This window comes from Lagopus leucura, unplaced genomic scaffold (genome assembly GCF_019238085.1).
Source record: "Lagopus leucura isolate 7727_CA_CO unplaced genomic scaffold, USGS_WTPT01 Super-Scaffold_100021, whole genome shotgun sequence".
Taxonomy (NCBI): Eukaryota; Metazoa; Chordata; class Aves; order Galliformes; family Phasianidae; genus Lagopus; species Lagopus leucura.
The window spans coordinates 2474320-2494254 of record NW_024962274.1 but is presented as its reverse complement, the minus strand read 5'-3'; positions in this window follow the sequence as shown (position 1 = coordinate 2494254).

Here is a 19935-nt window from a genome sequence, read left to right as displayed (position 1 = left end):
GTATGCATGGTGTCCTTTTCTCCATTGGAATGTGTAAACAAGCCCAGGTTAAACTTGCTGCAGATTGAACTACATTAGTCAGCATAGAGCTCCAGGATGATTCTGGTGCTGCAGAGCAAGGCATGTGTATGGCCTCATCCCAGGACTAGTAGAGTCTTGCTTTTCAGATTCTTAGCAGCCTTCCCCAGTCCAGAGTCCTGTGAAATGGTGGTTTGCGTGTAGCTGCTGTGTTGTTCTGTGTCTGTTCTCATCCCTTGCTGGTGGGAGCTACCATACAGAGATGCATACTGTATACTGGGTTGCCTCTGAGGTGCTGGAATAGCACCAGCTGCTGGGTTGCCTGTACAGCAAAGGCGAGGGCTGTGCAGATGGAGGCAGTACTGGATGGCTGCTGGCGTTGCACAAGCATTGCAGATCTCTTGCTTTTGCACTTCATCCTGAAGCTTGTTATTGAATATGAAACATTACATATAGCTATTTATAGATTTGCCAGGCCTCTTCTGAAGCTCAATGAACAAGATATGCTTGTTATCAATAAACTCCTTCCTCTGTTTCCTTAGGCTTATTGATTTTTGTTTTGAACCACTGTTTATTAGTATATTAGATTGAAGAAATATATCAAGAGGTATCTGATAAATCTTGAGATTCCCTTCTTTCAGTGGGAAGTGCATCTTTTGATGCATTGTCATTTGAGCAAATGGTACGCAATCCTAACCTTCACCACAGTCTGTAGGCTGTCCTGTCTGAGAATCTTTTGGGTGATAGCAGGAATAGCCATCACAGAAGGCAGACAGACATTTAGTATTCCTAGCTGTGTAGTCAGCAAAGATTTCTTCCCAACTCAGGTGTTATCAAGCTGTGGGAACAGCTTGGCGATGCTTTGGGACAGCTAAGACAAGTATAATTTTTAAGTACAGCCTTAAGTGTCTGCCTCAGCAAGGAGCTTGCCCAAGACACCCTGATGGGCTGGTGCTGAGTTCCAGTAATTTTCATATGGGTTTGATGAGGCTGCCTGGGTTGGCTCCAATATACAGTAGAATGCAATCAAAGAAGTTATGAAATCATTATCCTATAAAATTGTGAATCTATGAAAGCCCATTCTCTAAGTACTTCAGAGAAGTTTTAATGTGGCTCTGATAGCTGTCTTGGCACTGTGTGTATGTTTATGTTTTTGCACCCCACGGATTCTCATTTGCCAAATAAATTAGTCTCCCACAGATGACTCTCTGGAAAATGCAATCATCCACGAGCGGTCAAAAGCAGCCAAAGATGCTCTGAAACAGGAGAAAACTATCCTCATCATTCTTGGATGCTTCTTACCTCCAAACCTTGTGCTGTGCCCTGCTAGGAAGCCCCAGGGGCCAGGATGAAGTGTTAATGTTGGTGACATGGTGGTTATTCTCAGGGGAAGGAAAAAATAACACTTCAATTGATCTGTTAATTGTAGATCAGGCTCGGATACTACAGAAGGGTAATTGGCTTACTTTGATCTGGTGTTGTATTAATCTGTGCTCCAGCATTCATTTCCAATAACTCTGTGCTACGTCCCTGAGCAGTGGCTTTGGGGAATGGGATGAGCTGCAGTAGGTGGGCAGAACCCACAGATGATCCCTGCTGCAGGGGTCCCAGTGCCTGTAAGGATGGAACTCAGCCCCAGTTGGATGCTGCTGCTCAGATGGGTTCTGCCAGCACAGGACTCACGTGTGTAGAGGAGTTTGATTACCACATATAGCTGCTGCTAAGCATGTACAGCTCTGATTTAGCCAGCTGATGTCAGGACAATCAGTCACTGCATAGCTGTGGGGAGAGATACAGGAGGGGTATAGAGAAATGTGATCAGCCAGTGTGCATGCTGCCAAAATTCCCTGGTTTGAACTCATAAGTCCCAAATCTATTTTTTTCTTCCTACTCTGGACTAATACATTTGGAAATGAACATGGGTCTGTTGCTATTCCTGTGCTTCAAGTGGGATTGAGGCTGTGATGTTCTGCGCCCTGGGGAGTCATTACTTCTGGAATCTGGTGGGACTCTGCAGTCATAGCACTTCGCTGTTGTATCAGCATGCTCTGCTTCATTAGTGCTTCATTTCAGAGCAGTGTGGGCCTCTGACGGTAAGCAGTTCTTCTTTCAGGACAGGCAGAGGGAATAAAAGTACGTTATGCTTTGTTTGGAGGAGGGGAAGACAGGGCTGTGGCTTTGTGTGTGTGTGTGTATTCTTATAGCACTGAGCCCAAACTTTCAATAATGGGACATATGTGCAAATTCACACCTGCAGATTCTGCCTTCCCAGGGTTTTCATGTGCAAGCTCATTTGTGCCCTAGAGAGCAGCCTGCACCTGTTCCATCCCACCCATGGGACCAACAGCTCGGGTCACTTGGCAGCTGGCTCTGGGTGGAAAGGAATGCCTCATCCTATAGTGCCTGCCCTGTGTAGAGGCTGCTGGGGATCACCCAGTGAGCAAGATCTGAAGTATAGCCCCACCAGTCTGTATTTTGGCTGCAAATACTGTCAAAGCCCAAGTGTAATAGGATATATATGTATATAGCACTGATGTTGCCTAAGCCTGCAGATCTCCAGGCTGTCAAGAAAAGCCTTTTTTTGCTGGTGCCTGCATGAAAAATGTTGAGGAGCTGCACTACACGCTCACTGCCCGTGAGTCTGGCCTTGTTTCTGCTCCTTCCTAACCATGCTTCGTGTGTTGCATTTTTCCTGAGACAGGAAGCTCAGGCTCCCATAACCATGGAAACCTGGTTTGTCTTCTCTAATAGCTTCAGCTGTACTTAACATCCGTCTCCTTGGGAAAAGGCAGACTGCAAGCTACAGGTCAGTTTTGTGTACCTTTTGGGATGCTAAAGGCAAAAATAAAAATCCCGAAGTCCCCTGAGCTGCCTCCTGGTCCCTGGAATGAAGCAGAAATACAGAGGTGCAAAGCTGATGCCTGGGGGACTTAAAAACATACCAAGCAGAAAGGGAAGGCTGTGTCCAGAAGCAGGAAGGTACTATGGAGCTAAGTAAGAAAATGCTGAGTTTTGTTTGTCTTATTCTGTGTGTGTGTTGGCTTGAGTGTTGCTGGGCGTGTGGAGCTTTGCTGTGATTTTTAGTTAGCTTTTTTAAAAAGAAAAAGGTTTTATTTCTGTTAGAAATGCTTTAAATAGCCTGTAGCAGGGGAGGAACTGGATTTAAGCCTGTGAGCATCCAATATGCTTTGGGATGGGATAAAGAACTCTTATGCTTGGACAGCCGTCTCCATCTAGCCCCTCTCTTGTACTGGAGGAACCTACTGCTGTAAGTGTGTCCCAGGGCTGTAGCCTGATGTTACCAGACCTGTTTACAGTGGAGAAGTGCCTTATCAAGAGGCGTTAGAAACTAAACCAGGAAGGCTCTTCTTACTGCATTTTAATGTAGATGTGCATGCATCTCTTATTGACTGACTACTTTAACTTTCCTATTTGATGCTGCAAGTATCCTCACCAGGGCATTGCTTTTGTGCAGAGACTTGTGCTGGGGTGCTTGGAAATGGGTTAGAAGCATGGTGAGACACATCCTTGTCCACTGGCAAATCGCAGCCTCAGTGTCTAGCTGTGAAACGGAGGTGCTGATGTTTCACCATGGGTGCTTTAAGGCTCAGTGTTCATGAAATGCTCTGAACTCTGGTACTTGCTGGAGAGGGCACTTAGAATGGTCCACAAATGTCTTTGTTGACACAGCAGGCACATGAAGGCACTGACACCTTCCAAGTATGAAATATACAGAGATTCTGGGAATGCTCACGAGTTATAATCAGGATGTTTCTAAAACCAGTGCACAATATTCATCTGGCATCTGTCACTTGGAGGTGTTCTGCGTATGAGGGGAAAAGAAATGGTAGCAGCTAAATCTGGTGAAATTCAGGGTTAAGGTTAGTGCCTGAAGAATAAAAGCTGCTTTGCAAATGCTTTGTATCTCCGCTTAATATAGCTGTTGACATTCTACCTCCGAGCAGAGAGCCACCCGTCTGTGTGATGGGTCCAAATTTTTTTTGCGGACATGACAAGCATAAATCAGTGTTTTCTCCATAGCAGCCTGGAAGGAGGGTTTTCATGCCAGTTGCTGCAGTGTTATAAGAAGATTGGACTGAATCAGGGAGCCATACTCCAAACTCGCCCTCTCAGTAGGGATCCTGGCCAGCAGAGCTGTGCAAGATGTAGCCCTGTAATAACAATATGCTTTACAGAAACACTTATAGGTTTTCTGGCTCCTTGACTGTTTGGTGAGCAGAGAAACAAATGCTTGTCTCTTTTCTGTGCAAAATCCAGGTAAAGACTTCAGGAATTGATCCTGCCTGCGTGCATCCATGTACACAGCATTTGCTGTAGGTTATTTTTCCAGCAGTTAAAATCAATGTCTTCCTCTTCTCAGGCTTCTTGGTGTTAGAGGTGTTTTCTCACTCCTTTACACAGAATAAAATGATCTTTGATCAGAATACCTGCATCCCATCTGTGCAGATTTCTGGTCTTTCTCCAACGCGGACCAGAGGAACGCTTCTCTCATACATTTAATCAAGATTTCTCCTTCTAATTAAATTTCAATTAAAAGGCATTTCATAACAAAAGAAAAATTGTTAATACAAAAGCCAGCTGGGACAACTTTTCCCCAGAGGAAGTTCTGGGAGCCACTTCTGCTGTTGGCTCTGCAGAAGTGTCAGAAGTACCCCAGGACCCCTGTGGTTCACAGAGCCGTTTCAGTGCTTGGCAGTATGGTTGGCAGTTACCCTGAATTGATCCAAGTGTAGTAATAACAAATGATACTGAAACTATTGCAGCAAATCAGCATAATAATGCAAATAGTGCCTCTTTTGCTTGTAGTTAACTTTAACATTTACAGCTAAATTTGTAGATAATCTCTCAATTAACAGAGATTGAGACTGCAGCTCTAACAATATTCCTCCGATCTGGCTTATACCTTGGTGTATGTGGATGAGGGAGATAACTCTGCCCAGAAGTACATATAACCATGGACTCTCTTTTGGAGTCTCTACACCAAGATCAAGATTTGTACAATGACTTTCAGAGATGGGTCTAACCAAAGGAGATGAGCAGAAGTACATTTTTGATGAACAGGTCAGTTGTGGGAATCAGACCCCAGCTTATAGGTCCCTTTATTTGGAGCTGCTGGGGTGACTTTGCTTGCCTGGGGCTGGTGGTAGGTGCTGGTTCTGTCTGCTGAGTTGCATTTTCCTGGTGACCTGTTTCTTGCCAGCCCAGTCTATTTATGGCTCAAATGGTGAATGAGTGACTGCTGTTTGGGCTGTGTTTGTGGAGCTGAGGAGCCCAAATGAATGTGAATGCAGAAGTGACAAATCATCCCTTAGCTGCTGCTGAGGAGAATGTCTGATGATGACTGCAGTTGTGGTGCAGGTTCTACTTACTGTTAACATTTTTGAATCAATAAGATCTGCACCAATGCTATAGTTAGGAACTAAGTTAAGTGATCTGGTGACTGTGATCAGGCAAGGAGAACAGGCTGCTCAGGTGGGTTCTGGACACCCATATAATAACATTCTCTCCACTAATTTGCTCTGGGACTTCAGTCAAATTTCATCTTTCTGCTGTATTTTTGATATGCAACCCTATTCATTTATTTGCCTGTTGTGGTTGAATGCTTAGTGATGGGCCTTAACTCTGTGTTTGGACATGAGCTTGGGGTCATTCCTTTGAGCTATTACTGAGCTGGAAATCATGTAGTTGCAGTTGGGATAAATAAAGGAGCTGAATGCAAGCATTTAGGCAAACTAATCCCCCCGCACCCCTTCCTTCAGGGAACGTGTCTTTGGAGAGTCTGTTAATGGTTTACATGTCTCTACTGTTAGTAACAAGCTCCCTGAAGCTGAGCAAAAAAAAAAAAAACCTAGATGCAGTATGTTGATCTTATTAAGGCATGGCAGAAAAAGAAGCAAGGGAAGCAGGAAGGAATCATGCAGAACTGTACATTTTTGGCTTCCTGAACTGCTGCAAGGCTTAGGCCTCTCCAAACCAGCAGTGTGGGACCTGTCAAATGTGGCTGTGGTTAGTTCAAAGCCACTCTGAGCAGCGCCAGCAATCAGAGCTCTGCATGTGGCTTGGCTCCTTGCAGGTGTGCTGCCTCCTTTAGGGCTGCTGCACATCGCTGTGCTGTGGCGGCCTGAACTCACTGGTCAAACATTATTGGCTCTCTGGAATTATGGTGTTTTAAATCATGCTAAGAGATTATGGTGTAGTTACAGATGCCAAAGCAGACGTGTCCCATCTGATCCTAAAGCATGCAGATGGAACTCTGTGCGTGAAGAGGACTGCAGAGAGCTTAGCAGGTCTGTAGCGGTGCTTGTGTGCTAGCATTCAGGCTAGCAAAATCAAAATGAATTCTGTTGTCTGAAAATATGTTAAGTCTAGAGATGGTGCTTTACAAAACTAAGAGCACTGCCCTGCGTAGCATAGATTAAACCAAATCACTACAGTGGCTTTTTTGGATTGTCAAGCTAAGAAGTGGCCTTATGATGTTTTTTTTGGTGGGTCCTTGGCTTTCCTTTCTACCTAGCAGAGGAAGGAAATGTGTGCTGGTATGCATGGTGTTAACATGCTGTGTTAAAGAGCATTCCTGAGTTGCCGGGAGATGTCTAGCAGGGCTCCTGTCCTGGGCTTTCAAATTATAACCCAGCCTCCATTTTGAAAGATCCAGTGACAGACAACTTAGCTCATACGACCTGCAAGGCAGGGAAAAAACCACGAAGTGAAGAGAATATAAAGCTAAACCCATAGATCTTCTATAGCTGATAGAAGCTTAGGACCAATGAATTACAGAGTGTGTTTTTGAGCTCCACGTACTTGTGTAGGGCAAAGCAGGTCTCGAAGGCGCTGTGTTTACATGGCGATGTTTAGGTTTCTGCTCTTTTGTTTCTAGTTATTTCTGTGTACTGGTGCTTAGGATCTCATCTTTGTGGGTCTCAGCTAATATGGAGCTTTGTCAAGGAGACAGCTTTTTTTTTTTTTCTTTTTGCATAAGCCTAAAAATTTAAGGATTCTGGGGACTGAAGTCAGCCTCTCAGGGAAATGCAGTTTTCCTTACTTAAAATAACTTTATTTATAATGTCCTTTACTCTGCAAGGTCTCTTTCAAGACATTGCCTGGGTTGCATTTTGTCTTGTGCAGAGCAAGCCTCTGGGAGGAAGGAGGGCCAGGAACTTGGGGAGGGCAGTTTGGGGTGGGAAGGGGAACCGCTGATCAGAGTGACAAACGGTTTCACCTTCAGGAGCGCCGAGCTGTGGGAGCACTGGCTGCATTGAGGGGTTGGCACAGCGTCAGCATACGCACGTGGGGATGGATCAGCTGAGAGAAATGACTGCATTTATTCAATGAATTTACATGAGGTGCTTGCATTGCCAGAAAGGGCCAGGCTCCCTCCCCCTTTAAAACACCAGCAGCTCCGTGCAGATGGACCAGGCTGGGGGTTTTCAGCATGGCTGCTCCTGGGGTCTGATCGTATGAACTGGGTTCACGACTGGTTACCTCTGGCCAGCCTAGTGCTGCCTGCTCTATAGGCTGCTGCCTTGAGCCATACCATTTCTTCCCTTCTTCCCCTGCCCACATCTTTAGCAGTCCACCTGCAATTTCTTACACTCTTCTTACAATCTGGTTAGCAGGATCCACTTCTGTTCCATCAATTTTTTCCCTTACAAACAATGCTTGTACCCAAGGTGAAGAGAGGGAAGAAGGTAGAAAAAAGGAAGTGCTGATTTGCAGCAAGTGTGGAGACAGAAGAAGAGGGGATAGCTCCATGCTGACGGGCTGGAGCTCTGCCCATGCAGTGCTGAGAGCTGAAGCTGAAAGCAAGGAGCCCCTGGGTTCCTCTTGCATTCTCTGTGCTCTCTCAAAATATCCCATGTTCTGCAAGAAAACCCATCTTTTCTGCTCTTATTCCTGTCTTGAAATGTCCTGCTAGAGACCTGTGGCCATGGGCGAGTCATGGCTTATGCAAACATTCTGGAGAGGTTAGGTTGTTACTCATTCCTTTTCACTGTGGGGTCACTCCCAAGGTGACCACACAAGAGGTTGCTCAGACCTATGGTTAGGATAAATGGATCCTAAAGACGGCAGAGGCTGGGGCTAACCTCAGCACAGCCAACTGGCCCAGAAACAACTGGTTCAACTGGGGAAGCTGGGAGGGTCCTGCAGCTGATGCTCTGCTCCCTCCACTTCCTGAGCTAAAGAAGACTTGAAAGAAAGTCACCTCACCAGTCTTTCTAAAAACTAAATTCATAACTAATACCAGGCGTAAAATTAGATCCTTTTAAGTAAGGATGTGATTCCTTGCTTTGTGCTTGGTTGTAGTCACTGCCTTGCTGTATTGTTCAGGGTCCTACAGGATGTGTACTGAGATGCTGAAGCTCACAAGGTTTGGGTTGTCCCACCCTCAGTAGTCTCCCACATGTTTTGTGGGAGAGGCTGGTGGATGAGGATCTGTGACAAACACCAGCTTGGTGTGGGCATGCTGGCAGCCCATGACATAGCAGGCATGCTTCAGGATCAAGCTTTCATCCCTGTTTGCTGCTGGAGTGACAGCCTGTCTTGATGGTATGCCACAGTCCCTACCTTGGAGCACCGCTCCTGCTGTAGGGGACTCAGGGGATTCAGAAAGCTGCTCATGCAAAGCCTGTGCTATGAAAATCCTCTGGCAGCCCTAAATGAATTCCTGTTTGAAGTAGGAAGTTACTTCTGGGGAAGAAAAAATAAACAGTGCGTGATAGAGAATCTATGACAACCTTTGCTATTCTGGATTCAGCTGACAGGTAACAGGACTGATGGTACTGTCAACATCAGCACTAGTTGGTGAGGTAATGATCATAAACATGTATTGCTTTGGGCCTATGTCTGTTTTTGTGAGGCTTTTTTGCCTCTTATTAGACTGTATTTGCTAAAGGACAAAACTCTTTGATCACACGCCTGTTCCTTACGTGGGTACTTGCAAACTGTGATCAGATTGTCCTATTAACCTTCTCCCTTCGTTAACGAGAACAGATGGTGATTCTGGAGCCATCTCTAAGTTGAGTGTTTGGTTCTTTAATCGTTCTCTGGGTGGTTCTCAGCACTGGATACAGTTATTTCAATATCCTTCTTGAATTGTAAACATTAAATCCTATTGCGATGTTGACAGTATTGATGTCAAATAACACATTTTTTTCATTTGAACATCACCTATCCAAAGCCTCTGAATTGCCTTGACCTCAGGATTATTGCAGCATGATACGCTCAGCTGCTGTTATTCAGTGCTGACCAGCAAGTTCCTGCCTAAATCAATGGCTTTGTCAGATGCTATTCCCACTGTTTATGCTGTTGTGTGTGGCAGTACAGAAGCCTATACTATATTCTTTAGTGCAACTTATTTAGCCATGTGGGTCCACTGGTTGTGTCTCAGTTGTTATTGAACAGTCCTATACTGTTTGTCATTTTGTCATCTTCAGACTTAATTAGTGATGATTTTAGGCTCTTCTACTCATTAACAATGAAGGACTGACTAACCTTTGCCAAGTCCTCAATAGGAACATACATGTGTACCTGTGTCTATTCAGTCACCACTGCACGGGGCGACTTTCACTCACATATCAGATTTCTTCTTCGTCTTCATCTAATGATGTAATGTGTGCTTATATTCTGCTTGAAAAATCAATTGTGTGAATCAATGGCAAAATTAAGAGTAAAATCAAGTTTAGTGGAAGTATAATACAACAGTTAAAGTCAGTAGTAGAAACTGCCTGTTCAGGAGCATTTCTGGTTTCCACTGTCGAATTCTATTGCTCTTACTTTGCTGGGGATCATTGTTAGGATTTTCTATTTACCTTTTAAAAATACTTGACACATCAGCAGGTTTTGTTCCAGCCGCTGCAACTTCCATGTGCCCAAGATGTGTTTAAAATTGATAGCAATAATATAGAGTGTTCCAGGATGTTCTTTTAAAACTGGTGCAAGTCATCCAAACCTGCTGAATTTAGGTTCTGCTTAATTAGCTGCAGTTTAAGGTTCTGCTTAGTCGGTAGTAGAATGGGGAGTGCAGCACTGATGATGTAACATGCATACATCATCCAACTTCTGTCCCCAGCAAAGGAAAAGCGTTAATCTTCTGACGCTTTCTTCCTGTGCTCCCTGCCCACCACCATGTGGAAGTGATCAAAATAGCATTGGAATCTTTGATATCTTCAAAAATCCAATCTCTGTGCCTCTTAATTTTACCGGCTAGATTCACCCCACGCCCTTCTTTATTTATCCATTCATACTTCATTGTTTTTGGCTCCTTGTCTTCACCTTTCCCTTTCCCCTTGGTGATGCGTGTTTAATCCTGTGGTTCTAAGTGGCTTAGTACTGGACACAGCACTTTAAGTTGTACGTTGTCATCTGTATAGTGGTGTTAACGTTCAGAGGGTGTTTGCTAACAGCCACATGGCTCACTTTCTCCTTGCTGAAGTCCCCTGCAGCAGCACAGCTTTCATTCTCACCCACTCTCGATGATGCTTAAGGAACAAGAATAAAATCTCAACTTTGTCTCTTTCTGAGCTGTCACTGACCCCAGAAAAGGAAGTATTGCTTTTGAGAGTTGCTCCATTTCTCTTCCCTACTCCTTAAATAGCAATTGCACAGATCCAGCAGTGTTGAGTAGTAGAGTTTGTCATAAATGAGCAGTCCTGGCTCTTCTGCTATGTAGTTCAACCTCTATTTGTGCAAGCAGGTAAAGCAAATTATTCCTGTAGGAGGCATACAGAGAAGAAATAAATCCTGAAGTTAATTTGCTGCAGCTTTTTCTCTGAAGTACCAGCGCGTTGCCGTTGGTTTATTGCTCATCTGGACAAACCCAGAACGGAGGATCTTTCTCTCTGTGAGAGACATATCCTTCTTCTAACCTTTGGTGGAGTACTACTGCACAGTCAGCCTGCTCTGTTCCCCATGGGGTTTCTTGTGTTAAGTGGTAGTGAGCTGAGAAAGCCACTTCTGAACTGACGCACAGTGAGAAGTTCTCTTCCCATGAATTCCTCAGATCTGGCTGTATCAGGGAAGCACTGCTATTAGTCTCTGGGGATGCTTGCCAGCCAACTTCAGAAGCCTTGAAATTTGCATCTCATCTTGGATCTGCGAGGATGGCAGGCTGTCCTGCTGTTCTCTCCCCAAAGAATGCTTTCTCTTTCCATCCAATCTTCAAAAGCTGTCTGTATATATGTATGGAATGAAAATTTCCCCCCCTCCCTCAGAACACATGCATCATGAAATGACCATTCATAGTGTTAAAAACTCTATCTTAGCTACTGTTTCATGGATACAGAATATGTTCTTCCCCAGAATGCATGACTTAAGCTCACCAGTGTGCATAAGCTGTGCTATGACACATGATACTAAGAACAGGCTAATCCAGGGTGTCTTTCAAGTACACAGCCTTTGGATGGATGGAACACCACTCGGGCAAACTCAGCTTTCCTTTGCTGAAAGCTGAGCTGATTCAAGTTGTCTCATGTTGGGCTTGAGCTCGGGGTTTCCTCAGCTCAGGGCTCCTTGATCATCAGGCTGCCTCGTTGTGCCTTATTTGTCCCAGTCTTATTCTTTGAGAATAGAAGGAATTCTTTGATGGTTTGGATGATGCTCAATTAATGGGATTTTTTTTATAACAAGACTCAGCTGATTTGTAAAAACAAATAGAGAATATTTCTAAAAGGCTTCCTTTGAAAAAATAAAGTCTGAGTGTTAGGAATGACCTTGATATCATCCCAACAAATACATCACACAATTTATAAGTTAGCCTTTCTGAAATTTCATCCTAGTGTGCATTTGAAGTAGTTCTTTTAAGGATTATCTCCTCCACACTCAGCCTCTCCCCATCCTAATTGAAAGTTTATGCAGCAACCATGTGAATTTGCATGGGGAGCTGGTGAATGTGACATCTTGGATTTTCTCTCTATACGGCAGCATGGTGGGAACAAAGATTTGTTGTTACATCAGAAAACTGCAAAGGTAGTTAATGTGAAATTCTCATTACCAGATACAATAAAATGCTCAAAGTCCCACAGGATTTTCCTTGTCATTTTGACCTTCCCACCTGAGTTGGACAGAATTGAGATGAATTCAGTAATTAGGCCTATCCACTTGTAACCTGTTTGGAATGGCCAAAGCTATAAATGTGATGTCCCAGGCTCACAGATTCTAGCCCTTTCATGTGGCAACTGGTGGGTCTCTGAGGGCTGGTTTCTGTATTATTGCTATGCATGCTTTCAACCTGTGCTTTGTTTTAGCATAGCTCTGAATCAGTAAGTGTATATGGCATTAAATATGGCCCTTGTCAAGTCTGCTGGTTAGGTGCCCTCATAAGTCAGAACTCTTGAGAGTAACTGTAGGTGCAGGTGTTGCCAAGCACGCGCTGCTCCTGCAAAAAGTAGGATGTCCTTTGGAAAAGAGTGTGAGTGGTTAGGAACTGATGCTTCAGATTAATCTAATGCAGGTGGGAGTCACAGAGAGCATTTTTCTTTCCTCCTAATGCTGCTTTGTTCTGCTGTAAGTTTGCTTTTTCTACGTATGCTCTAAAACATCTAAAGCAGCAATGGAGGTGTAGCTACCACTGCTCTATCTCCTAGCCACAGCCAGGAGGCACGGAGTCATTATTAATTAGAGTAATGTGGCAGGACCTTTCCTCTCCCTGAGCAGCAGTGTTATTGGAATTCTTCTGTCTACTGAAGAAATAGCTGTGAGCTTTAAACTTAATGTTGCAAACCAAGGACTTTAAAGATGCCTCCGGGGTCTCCTTTGCTATTGGAGATGATGGCTAGTGCATGATGATATCTGAAAGATGAATATAGTCTGCTTTGGAGAAACTACCCTGTGCTCACGAGCAAGTCTGTCTCCTACCTTGTTAGCAGTGGGCTTGCGAATTTGTTGTGGGCTAAGTGGTATTTGAATTATCTCAGAAATACTTGCAATAAATGATTTTGACTCAAGATCGCCTTCAGGAGGTGTATTTTCACCCTGTACAAGAGTATGTTTGAAATCAGATGTTTAGGATGCTTTCCACCAAGCAGTGTGGGAGCAACGCAGCTGCAGGATGAATGCAGGACTGCTGCCTTCAGCAGGAAGCAGTTATGTTTCTGCCTGGCATTCGTTCGCAAAGCTACGTTGTGCTAAGTGTCACAGAGCTGCCCAGAGGTGAGGTCCGAAGGGCTCAGTCTCTGAAGCAGCCATCAGCTCCAGTGACACCTGGCCTGTTAGCAGAACAGCCGATTTCAGGGGTGACGCAGGTCTGTAGTCCCCAGATGGAGCAAGGACCTGAGCATCGCCAGCGCTCTCACTGCAGATCTGCACTTAATGCAACCAGAAAACTTCATTCCTGCATTCCCTGTGCTTTTAAATCATTAATGCTATGTCGGAATCCTGACCTGGGATGTTTTGACTCAGGAGGGACATAGAGGAGCAGCCCCGAGGTCCTCCCCAATGGAACTGGGGTTTCTTATGGGAGCTGGTGTGGGGTTGGCTGTGCCCAGAAAGGAGGTGTGGGTGGTTCGTTAACCACAAATGCTGTGGATCCCTGAATTCCTGTGTGGTGCTGAACAGACCTTGAGAAGTGGCAGACGATCAATGACAGAACACTGTAGCAAGTAGTGCTTGCTGTGTGTACATACAAGCTTTTACTATGACTGTCAGCTAATACCTTGTAGGGAGGGTGTACTGGGCTGTGCAGCCTATCTTTATGCTAAGAATGGAGAACTTTAAGCATGAAATAGTTATTTGTGACACTTTATGCTTAATGCTGCTTGTGTGGTAATCATTAAATCAAATGCTACAACGCTCACTGTCTGCAAGTATACCAATGCCTCCGTTCCCTCTTAGTGCCTCCCTTGGTTTATTCAAGAAGACAGTTCTTGGCGTGAAAGATGAAATGTATTTGCTCTCATTGTTAATAAACACCCAGGAATGTTCGGTGGCAGGGCAATGAATCAGGCAGCAGCATGCTGAGTGTGCTGGGGCTGCATCTCAGATCTATGATGCTGCAGTGCTCTGGGGGCTGAGCACGAATGCCTCATGGATGTATTGTTTTCTGCTGTCCTGCTTGGGGAAAATGAATTACAGGAGATGATATAGGGAACTTTTCTGCAAGCTACACATGTTGTGAACAGAAACAAATGGGGGGAAAAAAGGGGATTTTGAAAAAACCTGAGTCGTCACTATTTGAAAAGGTGGAAAAATGATGTTGGCTAATTCATCCCTGGTGGGATTTTGCTGTTATGGAGATAATGGCAAGACATTTGTCCTTATAGAGTGGTGTTTCTATAGCAGCACAAACTTGCTTGTTTGGTGAGTAGCAGGGCTTACAGCTCAGATCTTTGAGAGGAGAGTACAAACGTGGCTGCACTCTGAAAAGCAGACTAATGTCATCTGACTCTGAAACAGTCCCAGGCACAGACTGTGCTCCATGGAAATACTTTAGCATTTTGAAATAGTCATGATCACTTTCTCATATTGCGATTTGGGATGGAAAAATGATGTTCTCTAACTAAAGCTCTGCTTTCTTTGCATTATTCACTTTCTTTTTCTTGAACAAGGCTGTAAAAGGAATTAAACAATTTTTCTTTAATTGACAGAGAGAAATATCTGTTCTATTTTTGTAACAGACTTTTTTCCTCATTATTTGGACTAATGACATTCATTTATTTTTGTCTCCAGGCTAAGAATATCCTCCTGCCCTAATCTCTGTGGATGAACATAGGTCCTGGAGTCAGAGCCCACTTCTTCCACATGGGAAGAGTTTATCATCAATAGGGCTTCATTTGACCATGTGACTTCGGTCCAAACCCCTGATAGTGATAGCCAGCCTCACCTCCGTGTAAGTGGGGCTCCCACTCTTCCCAGAGAAGAGGGGAAATCACAGTGTGCAGTTGCGTGCCTGACTTCTTTTCAACTGTGCAAATTGTTACGCTAGCAAAATTGAAGTGAATGTAATTTATCCTTAAAAACAATTAGTTTAATTAATTTTTGCTACACTGAACACTTTTGATGGCTTATGTGGCCAGTGGGACTTCTTTTAAATATATGTGCTCTTAATATCAGCTAAAAAATATCTCAGAAAAAAATAATAATGGAATGTAGAAAATCAGATTCTTTTTTTTTTCCATCTGACCTGATCTCTGCTTTTGATGTTGAAACTCACAGATTAATATCAGCAGCTGCTTAAGTAAAGTTGAGGCAACTGCTTTGCCTTTCCCTCATCCCAAGTGCAGTGTCTGCAGCATGGCTGTCACAGTACGCACCATCACTCACGCTCCTAATAACCGAGGGAAAATAATTACTTCCTGAGGGCTGTGTGCTGCCAAAGAAGGCTTTTCCATTATCCTGTGTGGCTGCGGTCTGCAGCGTGTTTACACTGCATCATCATGATGTCAGACCCGGATTTATTTTACTGGAGCCGTCTGTGCTGGCAGCAGCCTGGCGTTGTGAGGTGCTGCATGACACTGTCCTGGGAGGGGTGTGTGGTTCCCTCAGCTGCAGCAACCTGAGCCTAGCGAATAACTTTGTGCCTGCAGGTTTAAGGCTGGCTGTGGATTTGCCTGGTTTATGTGAATAAGTCATGGCAGCTCCTATGGCTGAGCTGTGCCCTGGGCACTATGTACGTCTGTGATTCTATGATAGGGCATGTGCAGAGATTGAAGGCCAAAGATGCTGTGGCTATCAAGGCCATATGCAAGGCTATGAAGGTCAAGACCTTCACACGTACAGCTGCTTGCATGTGACTGTAGCTGTGACTTGAAGGTGCTGTCACCGCCCTTGCTGAGTGCAGTGCGTTTCCAGGGAACGAGCTGTTCTTGGAAACTTGGCCTGAAATTGGTTTTGCCTTTCAGGTTTGTAGTAGAACAGCTTGTTCCAGTTTAGCTACCTGGATTTTGGACATGGAAGGGCTCTTAATCATCTCATAAATCTAATCAGTGCTGTAATTTTCTGAAAACCCAGGATGCAGTTTGGAGCTGAAGCCAAGTGTTCTTGGAAAAGGTACACATGTGTTGGGGCAAACTGGTCCTGATATTGGAAAGGGTGATGAGAAGAGACCTATCCTAACTGCTGCTGGCAGACCTAGGGGCTCTACCCATGCTAAGCTGCCTTTCCTTTACACCTCCGGGTTCCAGAGGGCCTTTAACCTCAATACTGATCACATCTTTTAGCCCTGATCACAAGGTCACAAGTGTGATTGGGAAATTTGATATTCAATTATTGTCTCATTAGCGATAAGGACCTGCTGTACAGAGCCCCTGAAGTTCAAACTTTAAAATGGAGGGGAACTCTCGCTTCTTGGGGGATTTGAAGACCAGCTGAACAGCCTCTGCATAACTTGCGGTCCAGCTTTTTGTTGTTGAAAACTAGTGGGGTTTGAGAGTTGCCTTAGTGCTCTGACCAAGCAGGAGCTAAAACCCCCTCAGATTAAGGTGAGCTTTCTGGAGTCTTTCACACCTCCATCACTTCATCTATCGCTGGAGTTCTGTGACTGTGAAAGGACACTGAGAAACTGTGGAGTTGTGAAGATTTAGGTACGAAAAACTGCAGCACTCTGAGCACCTTTCCTGTGAAATGGTAGTGGAGCAATGCAGCTATATTTCTGCTGCTCTTTCTGCATGCTGGCTACAATAACCGTTACACTGGAGGCCAGGCAGCTGTAGTTAGCTGTGATGTGGTGAGCACTGGTAAAATAAACTTTCCTTGGGAATATCCCAGCTGGTGTCTCAAACACATATTGCCCTTTAAAAGACAAGCTAATGCCATCATAAAAGGAACTTGTTCAGTTGCTTGCTCAGATGTAACACAGCTAGCAGTGCTTTACATCCTCTGTATGTGAGAGGATTTCCCTTTTATAATCCAGTGATAAATCCAACTAACCGCTAATTGAGTGGAAGGGTGTTAGAGCAGCAAATTTAAGACCCTTTAAAATGAATTTTTTTCTGATCAATCATTCCAGGAACTGGATTTTGCCATATGCCCATACATCTGCTGGTAGCTCCTGCTTCTACCAGCACTGGATCTTAGATGTGGCTTTGCATCGCACCATATCCTGTTATGACACAGCCCTTCTCTCTACCCAGTCCTATTGCTGACCTCAGTGTTACTCATTACCCCCAGTGTTATGGGGAAGTTAGATGAACTACCTGCACACTTCCTTCAGAAAATACTCATTATTCACTTTGATCTGTTTCAAAGGGTCTTTCGCTTTGAAGAGATGAATGTGTGAAAAACATCACTGCCCTAGTCAGAGGCCCCTTATGCAATTAGGAGATAGCACTGTGGATGAGGATCAAATCCCATCTCTGCCAGGAGCTGCTCTGTGTGCAGGTCTCTGCCAAGTCCCAGTGTTTGTAGCTTCAAGGAGGCCCAGCAGAACCAGGATGTGCAGGACACAGGTGCTTCTGTTGGCAGGCTGGTACAGCACTTGAGTAAACACTTGTTCCTTCCTGTGGTCGTGGAGAATCTCTGATTTGCATGCTGGTGGCTGCAGAAAAGATGCTAATGAAGCGAGCCTAGCAGCCTCCTTTACTTGTACCAAATCATTACCAGTAGATAATTCATTCTCCTGAAAAATACAGTAATAGTAATGTAATACACAGAGCATAATACTACCTTCTAATAAGTCTGACAGCCAGATTGCAGTGTCTATTTAGACTGTATTAGCCAGCCGGCAATTTCAAATGCTTTCAGGTGCAGACCTTTTTGCTTAACTCCTGCTCTTTGCTGGTTTAGCTCAACTAATTAAGGAAAAATGTACTATAGTGAAAAAGTCCAAGGAAAAAGCTTAAAAGAAGAAAAAAAAAAAAGCCTAAACAAGATAACCCCTCCTCACAAATGAACGGCATTCATTTGTTTTTGCAGAAATGAAAGCCGCTTTGTTTTTCCTGAGGATTGAACAGGGCAATTACACTGTTTAATAATTTTACTCAGGATCTTGGCTTCCTAAATGTGGAGTGTCACTGCAGACTGCAAGCACTGAACAGGGCTTACGTAACCTGGCTCTCTTGCTCCTGTAGTGTGAGGTGAAGTTCTGCTGGGGCTAATGCTGCAGGAATGCCTCCTGCTTCAGGATCTGGGGAGCTGTTAAAGGTCTGCTTAACTCTGGGCTAGCAAACACATAAGGGCTTCTGCAAGGAGTGCAAGGCCCATAGAGGTAACACCAGTTGTTGAAGAGTTGCGCTTATGGGCTGCCAATCAGTTAAAGCCCTTGCAATTATCTCCCTATGGGAGATAAATTGCTGTAATCTTGATGATGGTTGAGCAGGGCAGCTGAGCATATATTTTGCTCTTAAAGAAGGTGTTTTTCCTCAGCGTTTCTGAAGAAGAGTTCTGTCTTCCTAATGCTTGTCTCCATCTGGTTCCTGACTCAGGGAGAGGGATGGGGATCTTTCAGACTTTGTGCTATTTAGAGAGAAATAAGGAAGAGAACAGGATTGAAGAGGAGGGAGCAGAAGTAGAGAAGAACTGAGAATTTTCTTCTGAACCCTCTGCCCTGGTAGGGGGATGGAGATGTGCAGACCTTGAGAATGTCCCCTTGCCCCAGGGACAGAAATGAGCAAGGGGTATGGGTGGGACTGGAGGCATGGTGGGAGCTGCATCCTGATCAGCACCTTTGGCAGGGACACTCACTGCTGCACCTGCATCCCCAGAAGAGTCCTTTCTGCACTCGTGCCTGAGCCCATAGGTCAGGAGGCAAACCAAAATTCCTCATCCCAACTATTTATGGGATGGCTTGTTTCTATTTTAGATCTCTTGATGTGAAGTTTTTTTCTGGAGCAGTGAACTTGTGTTGCATCTTTCCAGCTTCAAGCACGTAGCTAGGACTGTCCTGGCAGGAGTGCTGTCCTTTCACTGGGGGGGTCTACCCACCACAGAGCCTGGGGCAGGCTTCAGCTTTTCTTTGCTCTGTCCCAGCTTGACTTGAGTGACCCACCCTTATCAGCTCCGTTGTGAAAATCAGTCTGGAGCAGAGAGCTTGTTGTGTATGCGTGTGTAATGCAGAGCTGACTGCTGTGCTTGGAGTTCAAACTGAGAAGCCATAGCATCCAGTGGGTTTTCTGCAGACCGTGTGGCAGAGATGAACACCAATTTGGTGTTCAAAGAAAAACTGGTGGCACGTGCTGTTGAATGCGAGCCCACTCCAGTTGCTGACTAAAAGATAAAAGGCGTTTTGCTCTTGGCTGATCTCCTTGCTTGCTGCTGCCCCAACATCAGGAGCTCAGCACTTCAGGGGTCATCTTGAAAGAAACAGACACCTGAACTCTCCTGCTGCTTCCCACTGCCATTTGCCCACTGCGCACTTTGCTGAAGTGCAAATGACAGCAGGGATGCTCTGAAACAGGCTGGATCTTCTGGCAGGGTTCTCCATGTACATCTTGTCTTTAATTTTGCACCTGTGCTAAGGCCAGTCTGAAAACCTGCAGAGCTGCAGCTCTTCGCACACCCTTAAAGGACATAAGGCTGAGGACCACTTGCCATGCAGGTATATCTTATCCTCTGGGAGATTTGTAGTCTTTTCCTCATTTTCAACCATCTAAGGAGCTTCTCTGTGTGCCAGTTAATTTACTATGGTTATTTCAATTTTGTTCAGAACCTGCTCAACAAACTCTTTAAATTTAGGTTTTTCATATAAAGGAGGGAACAGACTGAAGCCAAGCTGGATCACAAGTAACAGCAGGAGACAGAACGCTTAGCCACAAAAGCTGAAAACATGCCTCTAAGCTGATGCATGGAAAATTCAAGTGCTTCCTCAGCTGCCTGCCACTATGAATGATAAAGATGATAGAAATGAACTTTAACTTGCTCATTAGTGTGAAAATCAAACAACTGCAGGGCCAGATTTTATCACACCTTGCTCATATTAAGACTAGTTTTGCAACCATTACTGCATGTTGTTGCCCCACATGAAGAAGG